General features: G+C 43.0%; 1 protein-coding gene and 1 long non-coding RNA gene across 12 annotated transcripts in view; one reads left to right on the top strand and one right to left on the bottom strand.

Moving 5' to 3' along the window:
• Positions 1–13,873, top strand: part of FBF1 (Fas binding factor 1) — a 215,869-nt gene that overhangs the window by 64,547 nt on the left and 137,449 nt on the right. The window lies entirely within an intron of this gene.
• LOC147024208 (uncharacterized) overlaps positions 7,059–13,873 on the bottom strand; it is a 46,781-nt gene continuing 39,966 nt past the window's right edge. For 3 of the 4 annotated variants that reach the window (XR_015058925.1, XR_015058927.1, XR_015058928.1), the window contains one exon: positions 7,059–8,044. This is a non-coding gene — a long non-coding RNA (uncharacterized LOC147024208). Of the gene's footprint in view, positions 8,049–13,873 lie in introns of all 4 variants that reach the window. The other variant, XR_015058926.1, reaches the window with a different exon arrangement.

The following is a 13,873-nucleotide window of genomic DNA, read 5'->3' as shown; positions in this document are numbered from 1 at the left end:
CGCGAGTCATGAGATTAGTGACACGAGTCACGAGGACTAATCACGGAGCACGAGCTAGCAGCAGGAGAAAAAGACGTGGATGATGGATATGCGAAAATCGCTCAGAAAAGGAAAAAATGCAACCGCCGAAAATAAAGAAGATGATGAAAGACATGTTGTGGGAGGAGGAGGAGGAGGAGACGATCATGTCAATGAAATACCGACAGAAGCTGGCCAACCTGGCCAAGCCAGCAACGTTAGCCCTGTGGCTTGAGCCCCAGTGCAGCCAGCCAAGTTGCCACGCTCGGCGGCGGCCTCAGGATCGAGTGTGACTGTCAAGCCGCTTCCCGATGATCTTGGAAGTGAGAGACCGAATTAAGTTGTTGTAAAGCGGTACGCTGGCCATCTGTTTCAGAACAAGAGTCGCTCGTTTGTGTCCTCGTGGTACCAGACTAATGAATGGCTGGAATACAGTGCTCCCGTCCAAAGGCAAAACCTAGTAACTCATTTTTTGATCAAAACTGAGCTACTACTAAATTTGGAGTTACGAGGTTATCGGCTTCATGTTAGTGTATAAGTTATTGTAATTTGTTCCCTACGTAAGCTTGTACGCTCATGGCGGGACCGAGCAACTCCTACAGAATTCGGTAAATACCACAAAAAAACCTAGTATCTCAATGGACCAAACTGATGTCACGCTTTAGTCACATGACATCAAAATGGCAGCGCTCTAACATCTGTAAAGGAATAATCAAATCTTCTCGAATGGATACGGCTTTAATGTATATAAAAGCAGTTTTTCTTTGTTTTCTCAAAATCAATTAGAAGTGAGTTACTCGGTTCTGCCTTTGGACGGGGGAGTGTGCAGACAGATGCAACATTCTGCTATCTATGTAGGAAGTTTAACACTGTACGCGGCCCAGTGGACTCTACTTTCACAGTGAGAGGCTACCGGAATTGGAAACATGCCGCTGAGAAAGGCAGGGGGTTTCACAAACACGCAACTTCAAAGGAACATTTAACTTGTGTTTTGAGGTGGAAGGAGAATGAGAGGCTCATCGATTGTGGTAAGGAGATTTCCACACTCCTCAATGCTGACCAGCTAAATCGAAACTGGTACGATGTGTCTGCTCTTATAGATGTTGTGGGATTTCTCGCTGAAAATCAGATACCTTTTCGAGGGAGCCTTGATAATTTTGAGGATATGTCAGACGAGCACAGTGGGATCTTTCTCTTGCTTTTAAACTATACACTCAAAAAAGACACCGAGCTAGCCAAAATAATAAAGCATATCCCACGAAACGCAAGCTATCCTAGTCCGGAAATGCAGAATGAACTGATCTGCACATTGAGTAATGTTGTGACGGATGCCATCGTGGAAGAAGTAGGCACATCGTGGTTTACCATCAAGGTGGATGGGACAAGGGACCCCACTGAATGTGAGAACATATCAGTCATCATTCGCTTTGTATCGGCATGAAATGAAGCAACAGAGCGTCTACTCACAATAGCTACAGCCGACGCTGGAGATGCAAAAACATTAACAGACCTAATAATTGCAGAGCTGACAAAAACAGGACTTGACACGTCAAAAATATTAAGTCAGGTGTACGACGGGGCTTCGGTAATGGCTGGGAAGCACGGTGGGGTGCAAAAGTTGTTGCAAGAGATATTGGAAAGAGAAATCCCCTATGTGCAATGCTTAAATCACCAACTCCATCTGGTAGTTATCCACGCACTGGCAGCAGAGAAAGCTGTCGCTGATTTCCTCGAGGTTTGTTGTTGCCTGTACAAATTCTTCAGAAAGGCCACTGTTGCTGCACAGTATAAAGGTGAGCGTTTAAAACGACTTGTTGATCAAAGGTGGACATCAAAGGTTTAGCCACCGTGTCTGTGATCATAGGATCTTTAAAGGATATCACATCCTTACTGTCGGAGATTGATGCAGAGCGCGCCTACGGTGCAGAGATGAGGATGGAGGCTATTGGGCTTTTGCAGGAAGTCTCTGGGCCTGCCTTCATGTTCATTGCTATCTTTGTACAAAAACTGCTGATGTTGTTAGATGGCCCTAACAGACTCGTGCAGGCAGAGGACATGGACTTGCTAACGGGGTTGGAACTGGTGTCGAGTGCTACAGAGTGTGTGAAGAAACTCCGCTCTGAGGATGAGTTCACTGATCTGTGGAACAAGGTCAACGATGCTCACACTTCTACACCTGCACCACCAAAATGGAGACGCACAATGCATAAGAACTTGGAACAGTTTGTAGTTTTGGAGACTACAAGACGGAACTGCAGAGGGTTTTTTTACAGCGCAGTTGACACTGTGCTTGGAGAGATCGCTCAGCGCTTCAGTGAGTGCAACACACAACTCGCCCGTTCACTCGCTGCCTTGAATCCTGTAAATGGCACGTTTTTGGATCCCCACTTGCTCCAGCACATCATGACATTAACAAAGTCAATCATCAATGAAACAGTGTGTGGTTGCAAAGCAGTTTATTTGCACACAGACAGAAAAGCAGCCAAATGAGAGATGGACAACACAAAAACTCCTCTCAACATACCACAAAACGCTGGAAGCCATGCCAAGTGTAGTGACCGCTATGAGACTTGGACTAACATTTGGTGTGTCCACTGCCATGTGTGAAAACTCATTCTCAACATTGAGGAATGTCTTCACTGATCATCGACGGTCCATGCGCCATGCACGCAAGGCACAACTGGTACAGCTGGCCTTCGAGAGAGACCTCACACGTAAATGCCTAAATGAATGGAAGGAGAAGGTCCTCAGAAGATTCCACACCGAGACGCGTCGCCTGCAGCTCTTCTGACAGCGAGTACAGCTTGGTATAAAAACTATACGAGGAGTTCAGATTGTGTGTGTGACTGCTGGTGATGCGTGTGTGGTTGTGGTTGCAGTGTGGTTGTGGTCAGCACCCACCGTGGTCAGCTGCTTTCTACTTCTGATGTTTAAGTTAAATGTTGTTTGGTGCTTTGCATATCTCATATCTAGTGCTTTATGCATAACCTTACCTCTGTGTAATTGACTGCTTTGAATGCGGACTTTGTGGTATCTTCAGGCTGGTCGTATTTGCTGTTGATAGTTTAACGTGATGATCGCAGGTCATAAATAAAATGTACCATCAGAGATGGGGAAACCCCCGCCATTGAAAAATAATTGAAATCAGATAAGCGGTTTTCCATTTATTACAAAAAACTTTTTTCAAGATGGCCGCCCCAGTCGGCCATCTTGGATCCGGCCATGCCCAAAGTCAATAGGGTCCTTCCTTTTCAGGTGGTACATGTATGACCCAAATTTCCAATCGATATGGCGAAAAAACATTTTTTTCAAGATGGCCGCCCCAGTCGGCCATCTTGGATCTGGCCACGCCCAAAATCAATAGGGTTCTTCCTTTTCAGGTGGTACATGTGTGACCCAAATTTCAAATTGATATGGCGAACAGTTTATGAGTTATCGCACTCACAGCTATAAATGTTGACGCCCAGCCAGCCAGCCAGCCGGATGGACAGCCGGACGGACGACCCGGGTGATAACAATATCCCCCTTCCGCCACGCGGCGGGGGATAAAAACTGTATCTTATTTGAAAGTGCACCGATTCCGGTGCCAACCTCCCCCGTTTAGTCATTGTATCTCTGGTATATTAATTTTCTAATGCCAATTCTTGACAACACCTTGTATAAGTACACCTGAATTGGTGCCAATTGTCTAATCATTGAATATCTGCATTGTGAATGTGCCAGTTTGTTGCGGCTCTCCTGCATTCGAATAATTTTAGGCCAAAAACATCAGTACATATTAAATCTAGCTGAGATCAATTTGGTTAGTATGCAACGGCAACCTCAGTGTAGATGCGTCAATGCTGCATGAATACAATCGTATACAGGGTTATCAAAAATATTAAATATAATAATTGTGCCCCCCATCCAGTTCATATGCCCCCCTTAATACTGAGCCCTGGCTACGGGCCTGATTCTTACCAATACAGGAAGCACAACTTTATTCCATCCATGTCATCGACGTTCATGTCAAGTCTGGGAAACTTTGCTTTGTTCACGTCCCTACCCGAGAAAATGATTTTGTGTTGATTTAAATGTCATTTGACTTGAATTATTTTAACGTTGTCAATAATTGTAAATTATATCACGACAACAATTGACGTTAATAAGTTATACATTTCATTTTCTCCAGTGTCCCACCCTCATTCTGCTTCCACAGCATCCCACTCCCTTCCTAATTTAATAGTCTCCCACCCCGTCCTGATTCGCCTGATTATACATTTCATTTAAACGTACAAAATAAATATATAATACAATAAATTATTAAAATCTCCTTTCCTGTTCCACATCGAATGCTTTGGTTCTTCGTGTAAACAATTTAAACATAAGCTGAAGTTACTGACTAGTCTCGTGTACATCTGTTCAATTCGGTACACTATATATGAGAATTAAATTTAACATGAATTTATTTTTGCTTTGAACAAAGTAAAAAATGTCCACTGCATGAAGTTGACAAATAAATACTTGAGTCAAACAGCTTTGTAGAACATACAGGTGGTGGACAAAAAATTGGAAACACCAATGTAAAGTCATTTACTAGAGCGTAGGGCCACCACACACAGCCAGTATGGCCTGTATGCACCGTGACATAGAGTCCACCAGCTCTGGAATTCTGCAGGAGGTATTCCGCACCATTCTTCCACGAGAAAGTTAATCAACTCACACCTGTTTGATGGAGGTGGAAAACGCTGTCTCAGGCGTCATTCTAGAATGTCCCATAAATGCTCGATTGGGTTCAGATCTGGTGACCGAGAAGGCCATGATTTATAGATAACATCAGTGTAACGCTCATCAAACCACTGGGTGACCACACGTGCTCTATGGATGGGACATTGGGGTGAGGGGGGAGGGGACGGGGGTCTTCTCTTTCAGCCATGCTAGCAATAATTATAGGCAACCAGGCCAGTGCAGCATATTTATACATGACTCGAAGCATGCTGGGATTTCATTTTCTCAATTAACATACAGGCCACACCTATGAGGAAGCCATTGCTTGGTGTCCCTCATTTACCGAGGTGTTTCCATTTTTTTTGTCCGCAATCTGTACATTGCAATAAATGAAGCCCTGTGTCTTACTTCTTTGATTGCTTGTACTCCAAGGTTTGTAAGTAAATGTGGGATTTGACACAAGTTGAAGTAATACAGGGTGGGGCAGAGAAAAGGGAGTTTTTTTAAAAAACCGATCTCTGCTATGCCAAGATGTTTGCAACTTTTTTGACTGATCCACTAGCTTTTTTTGTTGTTGTTTTTTTTGTATACCTTGTCGAGGCTCATATGAGAGCTAACACACAACGCACAGCAAGGGGGCATGAGGCAACAGAGGCAGGAGTGGGAAGGACAAAACAGAGGGGAACAGAGACATTAGATATGTGGAAGGGAGAGGGACGGGGCGGGGAACATGGTGAATACAAGATGGACATTACAGGGACTTTCAGGAAGGAAAACAGGGAATTTGAAAGAGGTGGGCTTGGCGTGGATTAACAGGGGTAGAAAAGATCAAGGATTTAGATGGGGGATGATAAGAGATGGTGGTGAACAGCTGTTTTGAAGGCCTGGAGGGAAGAATGGGATTGAATAGAGTGAGGGAGTTTATTCCAAAGGCTGGAAAAAAGAGCTACGAGGTTTCTTCAATTTTATGAGGCCAGTTTGTTTCAACAAGATGGCGCGACGTCTCATACCACCAGTGTCGATGGCCACCATACGACTACTTTTTCATCACCACATTGTCTGCAGGAATAGTGACATTACTTGGCTTCCAAGATTCCCAGACCTGTCAGCATGTGACTTTTTTATGGGGGCAGTTAAAAAGCAAAGTGTATGCTCATCGCCCACACAATATTGAACAGCTGAAAGGAAGACTTCATCAAAAAATTGCCAGAATTTCTTTGGAGATGCTCCGTGTGTCATGGGAAACATGCGTGGACGATTAGAAATTAGAATGCCCGTGCAGAGATGGAGGTCAACTCGAGGATGTGATCTTCAAGAAATAAATGGCATGCTATGTACTTTAAGACGGCATATGTGTAATTTGGCAAATACCAAATGTTTATTTAATTACTGAGTTTTTTTTTTTTTTTTAAATCTCCCGTTTCTCTGCCCCACCCTGTACTCCGGTGACTTGACACTTGATTTGCGACTTCCCCTCAAAGACTTGAGACTCGGCTAAAGTGACTTGTTGACATCTCTGCCCATCTGTAATTCTTGAGGAATGATGTCATCTGTAATGACAGGTTCTTCACTCGTGCCATTGATTTCCATCCAAAACCAATGTGTATTAATTTCCTCTATCACCTAAGACTCATGAAAGAGTCGATTGCACATTCATTCCAATAATCGTATCACCCAACCTATTCTTTTTTTTTTTTTTTACTGTTTGACAAGGATATTAAAATAATTTTTCTCCACTGAGAGAGAAAGTATAATTGTATTGTGCATGCACAACCTTAGGCTTGCTGTTATGATTCCTTGGTGATCAGAGAATCATTTTTAACAGATGTTGGCATTTTAACAAAGCAGCATTTAATGTTGAACAATTAATTGATGTGAACAGCGTGCAAGATGTTGAATGTTGAACAAGTAATTCATTTGAACAATTTAAAGCATGAAATGAATCCAAGCATATTTGAACAGAATCGATTTAAATTTTGGATTGCTTGTCATCTCATTACTGAGGTATACATCCACCACTGATGCAGAGGCTGTGCCGATTAGGGTAGATATTTCAAGTTTGTTCCCGGTACCAGCACACATTTGGCCACTCTTTTTAAAGGTATCTTGGAATCTTTAACATTCATGAGCAAATGTGAGTAGACAGGACAGCTGGCTAAATGTCCCCCTAAACGCCAACATACTTATTGATGTAATGCTCTATTTGCAAAGCACTAGGGTGACAGCTTATCGTCAGGCCAGTAATCAAACCCAGACTCCACAACTCAAAGGAAAGTGCACTACCATTGAGCTTCCAGTGAGGAAACTTGAAAATATTACATGAAATTCAGAAGTTACATCCTCCCATTTTTATTTACCTCTAAGCATACTAAAAGTGAACAAACTGCAAGTCATTTTGACAACATCGCCAGTGTTCGATGTAAAACCTTTAAGTTTGGCAGAACAATTTATGAAAACAAATATTGTATGTATCAATCTTCTGTATCAAGGTCCAGCTGAAGACGGCAATAATATATTATTGTTTCCTGCTGTCATGCTAAGGCAAAAGCTGATGATACATCTTGAGAGGAAATTGCATTTATTACATAGGCTGGTTACATAATCACTCCTCAGATAAATTTTGTTATCAGCAAGTTTAAATGTGAACGCTCCATGTCAGTGAAAAAAAAAATGTTTACAAGAGCCATTGTCAAACAATCTCCAAATTGCTATATGAATTTTTCAGCTCCTCATGTGAGCTAATATTTGGTCCTTCCTTTTCACGGCAGTCATCACAGTCATCGTGATGTCTTTCGGTGAGGTGGAGTATGATAGCAATGGGACTGCAGAGGCACAGGATTGGGAAGATGCAGATCATGTTGATAGCAGAGTGGCACATGAGCGAACTATGCAAGCACCGTCGTGGCTCACTGGCAGCTTGCTGGAAGATGCTGGGCTCACAGAAATAGTGTAGAACCACGTGCGAGTACTCTCCAATGGCAGTGCTGGACCAACATTTCCGAACTGGTTGTTGTATTTTCTCCAGCAACCTTTGGGCTAAGCCTTGTAGGGACGAAAACCATCCGGTGTTGCAGTTTGTCCATTTATCATGCTGACTTGGGGCATCACGTTGTGTGGTGCAATGTGCGGAATCTTTTGACCACCTTTCGGAGTGGTTTTGGAAATTATCGGTTAATGTTACAACTTCTGGATTAATTCCTTGAGACTCTGAGGGAATAGCAATGGAAGTTGAGTGGACTTGCAGAACGTTGGCCTTTCGAAAATGATCTCCATGGCTGTGTGACTCCATGACACACCGTAAATCCCAAACTTGCCTGCGCTGTCTTGGAAAACGGGAGAGTAGTAAACCACAAGCCAGAAATGAAACATTGTAAATAAAATGATTATATTGTTGCCATAACCCTTCCAAAATCATACAAGTTCATTCTTCAAATACATTAAAGTCCTTACTAACCACTGAATGACACACTCATATAAATGTTACATACTTTCTTGCTGGGCTTGAAAGTTGAAATTTTGCTTACTGATGTAACTCAAAGCCACGATTTACAGAAAACTCGCAAAACTGTCCGTAAATGTCCATAAATGAAAATATCCAGAAACAAAAGTTGGCCATTGGAACACATTCCCAGAGTCTCACGTCACTGAAGCCAGTGGCACATCACTTGACCTAACAATGTCTTGTCATGTGATCTTGCTTGGGCAAATCGCTTCTCAGGGAGTGGGTGATTCGAGGTTTTATGGTACTATTATTAGAGAATTGTCTGTGGGTTTTATCATTGACTGACTATGTACAGTGAGTGCTAGGAAGTAGGAAACATTTGTCTTTTATGGACGGTGTACGGTGGAAGTGTTACAGTTGCATACTTCAAGGATTGCATGTCTACAGTGTCTGGAGAAACTCTATACCCCCTTTCAAAATTTTCACCTTTTAGTTCCTTGTAGCCTGGAATTAAATTGCATTAAATCAGACTTTTTCCACCTTTATTTACACATTGTAACCCACAACTTCCAAGTGAAAAACAAGTTCTACAAGTTACAGAAAATTAATTAAAAAACAAAACTAGAATATGCTGGTTGGATAAGTGTCCACCTTTATAATAGCAATTGTAAATTAGCTCAGGTGGAACCAATCACCTTCAAAATCACATACCAAGTTAATTGGTCTCCACATGTGATAAATTGTTGTGATTTTGATGATTTCAGAATATAATCTGCTGTTCCTGGATGTTTCCTTTGCAAGGTAGTGCGTTTCACAGCCAAGACTCACCCATTGCACCAAAGAGTTTTCAAAAGACTTCCAGGATAAAGGTGTGGAAAGGTACAGAGCAGGTGATGGGTAAAAAATATTTCAAAGGCCTTGAGTATCCCTTGAAGCACAGTTAAGACAATCATTAAGAAGTGGAAGGCATGTGGTACCACCAAGACCATGCCTAGATCAGGTCGTCCCTCCAAACTGGATGAGTAAGCAAGGAGGGGATTGATCACAGAGGTCACCAAGAAGCCAATGGCAACTTTGAAATAGCTACAGGCCTTTATGGCAAAGACTGGTCACTGTGAGCATGTGACAACAATAACCCAAGCATTCCATAAGTCCAGCCTGTACTGTAGGGTGGCAAGAAGGAAGCCATTATTAAAAAAATCCCACCTTGAGTCCCATTTGAAGTTAGCAAAAAACAACTTCAGGGATTCTAAAGCCATGTGGCAAAAAGTTTTGTGGTCTGACGAAACCAAGATTTAACTTTTTGGCCTAAATTCGAAACGTTGCATTTGGTACAAACCCAACACCACATCACCCAAAGAACACCATCCCTACTGTGAAGCATGGTGGTGGCAGCATCATGTTATGGGGATCTTTCTCATCAGCAGGGACTGGGGCACTTGTCAGGATAGAATGGAAAATGGATGGAGCAAAATGGCCAACGTATTTGGTTTGCCCAAACGTCCAAATGCTTTTCCACATGGCTAACCGAGCACCAACATGCTGTCATGCGACAAGACAAGTTGTCCTGGGTTGCAACACACACACACACACACACACACACACACGTTCTCATGTAATCAGACAACTATCTTTGGCACATGATCATCAAGGGTGAACCGTGAGATTATTGAGGCCTGGTACTCTTGTGAAAACTCCCTCAACCGACACATCCACTTGCATTCCATATACAAAGCACTACGCAATCGATTACAACGCCAACAAAAACAGCAGTCATTCACTTGAAAGGAAGACTTGTGATTGGATATATATATATATATATATATATATATATATATATATATATATATATATATATATATATATATATATATATATATATATATATTGTTACGGCTGTGGAATTTCGCAAACCACCATTCAGGTCCCGTAGGTGAGATAACTCTAAGTACATGTGTAGTTAGCCCCAAACCTGTTGTTTAGAGGGAATTTATGTGATTCATTCAGGCTGCGACGCTTTGAGTTAGGCGTTTTCTGTTCTATCTTCATTTTGAACCAACCACGTCTCAACCTCCATAACCATCAAACCACCACCGATAAACCCTCCACCACCCTCACCCCTCTCCTTCTACGGCCATTCCCGCATCACCTGTGAACACTGAGCGTCGGGCTGTCTTGGGCTCGTTCAAGCGATACGCACCGAGCCGCGAGTGCAAATAGCGGCCTTTCCGAGGGAAAATTCGGATCAAGAATGCTACACGCCCACTTCTGATCCATCCAATCAGCAAGCATGGAGCGGCTTGGCCCCGCCTCCAGCCGGGTCCGTGTGAAATCGAAATATGCAAATTCTAGGATCAGAGGAGGTTCACGCCCACTTTTCCTCTATCCAATGGGCGAGCGTGGCTCCGCCCCCGAGCTCATCCTGATCCGGAAATTTGCATATGGGTTCTCCTGCCGGCCTATAAAATGCCGAGCGCAAGGTAGAGTTGGGGCAGAGTCAGTTTTGGTGGCAGAGTGGAGTCGGGAGACGAAGGCGTCAAGTTGGGTTCTGCAGTCAGCTGAGGAGAGTTGGAGGAAGAGGCCAAGGAGCTCGGGTCCGAGGCGAGAAGGATGGCGGTCGGCGACGAGGTCGCGGCGGGAGATCGCTCGTCGCGGGACCCAAGCCAGCCAGCCATTCTCCCTCCCACAGAGTATCAACAATTCCCCCTTTTCCCCCCGTGCTGAGATAGTGCAACAAGGGGGCTCCGTTCCCACCCCACTCCAAACGTCGTGCCAACGAAACCCGCGAAGGAGCACGGAGTCGGGGCACAGCCACGCGGCCACATCTGCGGCTCGTCCGCCAACGCGTCACGAGGACGCGGGTAGGACACACCCGGTCTCGCGGACCTGGCCGCTCCTCCAGGTCCCGCGCACATATTGGCCTACAGGCCCGTCTTCCCCCTTGTCTATGAGGGCGGCTTATTTCCTTTTCTTTTGAGTAAATGTGTGTCGGCGCCGTGTCTTGTAAAGTAGAACTGTGTAAGTGTTGCCGTGTGTACGCGTATTCGGTTGTAACTCTGCGTCGTTTCTTTTGTTTACTTGATATAGGTGCATTCTGACTGTTTGGCTGTATATGTGTGCTTTCCGTGTGTCGCGTAATAAATGTGCATTGTGTGAACTGTTTTCCCGTTTCGCTTCGTCTTTTCTTTATTGACTCTCCATCCTGCTTCACGTAAAGGGTTCGTAGTGGGCTTAAAACGCCCGATAATTAATCGCAACCGTCGAGGCCGACAATAACACCGCTCGGTTATCCCGATAGCACGGAACGGACCGCTTAAGCGGTTCTTGTCTGGAGTCGGCCTGTGGCGAGGTACGATCGCCCGGTCGACCATCCGCGCAGGTACTTAGGTAGATCGAATTTGGCGAGCAACCCTATCCTGCGCGGGTGGGCAATTGGCACGGTCGTGTTGGGGTTAAACCCCCACCCGTGACTGGCTCCCGGCGTTGTTCCGAGAGGGTCACGACAGAATTGTCCATTCCGGTGGGCGAGGTGGCCGCCATTCGAGTCGAGCGGCCAATCGCACGCCGGCAGGCGCGAATTCGCAACAATATATATATATATATATATATATATATATATATCTTGGTTCTTTGAAGTATTAATTATCAAGGCAATTTGTTTTATACAGTCTTCAAGTATATAATTCAATTAAAATAAAGGTTTAAAGTGGTGTAAATGTGCTTAAATAAATAAAAAATTTTGGGTTCCACCATCGTTTTCCCCAGTGTCTATTACACCTCCCTATCTAACACCTTGCATTATTTATTCATGCCTGTTGTATGTGTCCATTATGACGTCCTTAAAAACAGTAAGTTTCCTGTTTGGAATGATTTCCAATTTTGTTTGAGTGCCAGGCAGGCAGACAGAGTGAAAATATGATCTCACTCCTCTCTGCACACGTGCGATCAGGGCAAATTCAGGACCAAGGTACGGTAAAACGGCAGACTTGTATTCTTATTCATGTTCCGATTTGTGTTTAAAATGCAACACTCAATTTAAATAAGCTGTTCCTCGATCATAAACTGATAAGACGGACGGACATGAACCAATTGCAACCCCTCTTTTCACTTCGCATGTGCGGGGTAATAAATAATAATGCATATTAGACGGGAGTGCAGAGAGAATGTTGTATCGTTGCTCAGTTTGGTTTTTTTGCGGTCTGAAAATATGAGTTGGATTTAATGATAACGTCAAAAGAGAGCTTATCCATAGCCTTTCATCATTTGAGCCGGTCTATTAGTATTCCCTTCTGAACCCCTAGCTTATGATGCGAGACTACCCAGGTTGAAATCCTATCCAGCAATTCCTTGCAAAACGTGGTAGATGTGGTCCTAAAAAAGTACTGTATCAAGCGAAATCATGTTATGCAAAAAGAATTTTCCCATAAGAAATGATTTAAAAGGGGAGATAGAGATAGAGACAACATTTTCTTGGTTCTGGTGTTCTCCATTCTAGGTAATCAACAGCCTTTCCTCCATTTTTTTTCCATTATGGTTGTTCGTGTACACTTTATCTTTGTAACACTTTTGCAACTTGCTTTGATTTTATCGGCATTTGCACGGATTGTCCTTGATATTGATTCAGTAAGACTGAGCGCGTCCTACATCCACAGCACATTTCCCCTTTTTAGCTCGCCTGTTCGAAGACCAGAGAGCTATAGCGTTACCCCCGGCATGAGCGTGAGCGTCAGCGTGAGCGTGAAAATGTTAAAGTTTTTGGTGCAAGTTATTTAGAAGCTTGCCATTCATTTAATATGTGTACTAGGATGCTGATATTTGGCATGGAGGTTCCTTTGGGGTATATTATTGATGTGGTGAAGTTGAAATTGAAAAATAATTTCAAATGTTTTAAATTTTTGACCTGTTTTGAACTTAACTTTTTTGTAGCACATCAACGTTAAAGTTTTTGGTGCAAGTTCTTTTTGAGAAGCTTGCCATTCATTTAATATGTGTACTAGGATGCTGATATTTGGCATGGAGGTTCCTTTGGGGTATACTATTGGTGTAGTGAAGTTGAAATTAACAAATGATTTTAATTTTTAATTTCAACCTAAGATGGTGTCAAAAGCCACCCAATGCTCGCCTGTTTATACTAGACGCTTGCCATTCATTTAATATGCGTACTAGTTTACTGATTACAATATACAAATACATATATTGCTTTAAAATTATTTGGATCAGACTTCACTGCAATGCTTTATAAAAAATATTAGATGTCTTTTAAAAACGATAAATGTATAAACAGGTGAGCATTGGTTGGCTTTGCCACCAACTCTCTGGTTAATATAGCTGATGAAAAAAATTTGTATGTTTTTGTATTTTTTTGTAAAAAAAATTGTAAAAAATTACAAATTGTAATTTAATATCCAACAAAATAGATTTCCTTTTCTTGCTCACAGAAACACTATTATCAATGGCTGGTCACTTACCACTAATTATTCAATGGATGGCATCGTTAAATTTGATTAAAAAGTTACGGTGGTTGAGGACGTGTCACGCAGCCAGCCATGCAGTGCAGGAATGGTCGTCGACCGCCGCTCAGAAACCGCATTATAATGGGCACCTTCCATGTTATGCGAAGTGTTCCATCGTACATATGCCATGTTATAATGAGATTGCATGGTGTAAAGCCGGATTAAGCGAGGAATTACTGTACACCCAATGTGT

Source organism: Eptatretus burgeri, chromosome 6 (genome assembly GCF_056783735.1).
Source record: "Eptatretus burgeri isolate ZD-2024b chromosome 6, Ebu_testis_v1, whole genome shotgun sequence".
In the NCBI taxonomy this organism is placed as follows: domain Eukaryota; kingdom Metazoa; phylum Chordata; class Myxini; order Myxiniformes; family Myxinidae; genus Eptatretus; species Eptatretus burgeri.
This window is presented reverse-complemented; position numbering and strand designations above follow the sequence as displayed.